Below are 775 nucleotides of genomic sequence, written 5' to 3' on the forward strand. Positions count from 1 at the left end.
TTATTTATTAACAGTTATTTGTATAGCGCATATTCTGCAGCGCTTTACAAAGAATATTCGGCCATTCACATCCGTCCCTGCCCCAGTGGAGCTTACAATCTATATTCCCTATCCCATGCACACACACATGTTAGGAGCCAATTAACCTACGGAGTGTACCCGGGGGAAACCCACGCAAGCACAGGGAGAATATACAAACTCCACACAGTTAGGGCCGTAGTGGGTATCGAACCAACGACCTCAGTGCTGTGAGGCAGTAATGCTACCATTACACCATCTGTGCTGCCCAAATCTCATGATTTGTCTTATTGGTAACAGTCCTAAACTGTGTAGCTGTATTCACAATGTTTTTGTTTGTTTTTTTTTGTTGTTTCTAGTCCCCAAAAATACTTTTGTAAAGTCAAGGCATGCAAGCTTCCTATTTAACTTACAAATTCTTTCACATTGTATATAAATCTAACAATTTATATGATGAAAACAGTGTAATATAAATTAAACTTTGTTCCCATTTATGATATTTCATGTGATCATACTCGTTATAAACACCCCCAAGTAGTTGACACATAGTATAGTGATTACATTGTAATACTGAATACAAAGGTAACGTAGGGGTAGCTATGTAAAATTATATTTGTGCATCCAGATTCATGCTTCCCTACCTCACAATTCAGACAGTGCTATGCATCAGACAACAGCTGCAGCTGGCGAAATCGATAGCTGCAGCAATCAGAACGGGCAGTGGGGGACATGTATGATGAAGCATTTAATGGACGTT

Source organism: Taudactylus pleione, unplaced genomic scaffold (assembly GCF_031769625.1).
Source record: "Taudactylus pleione unplaced genomic scaffold, aTauple2 ptg000585l, whole genome shotgun sequence".
Lineage (NCBI taxonomy): Eukaryota > Metazoa > Chordata > Amphibia > Anura > Myobatrachidae > Taudactylus > Taudactylus pleione.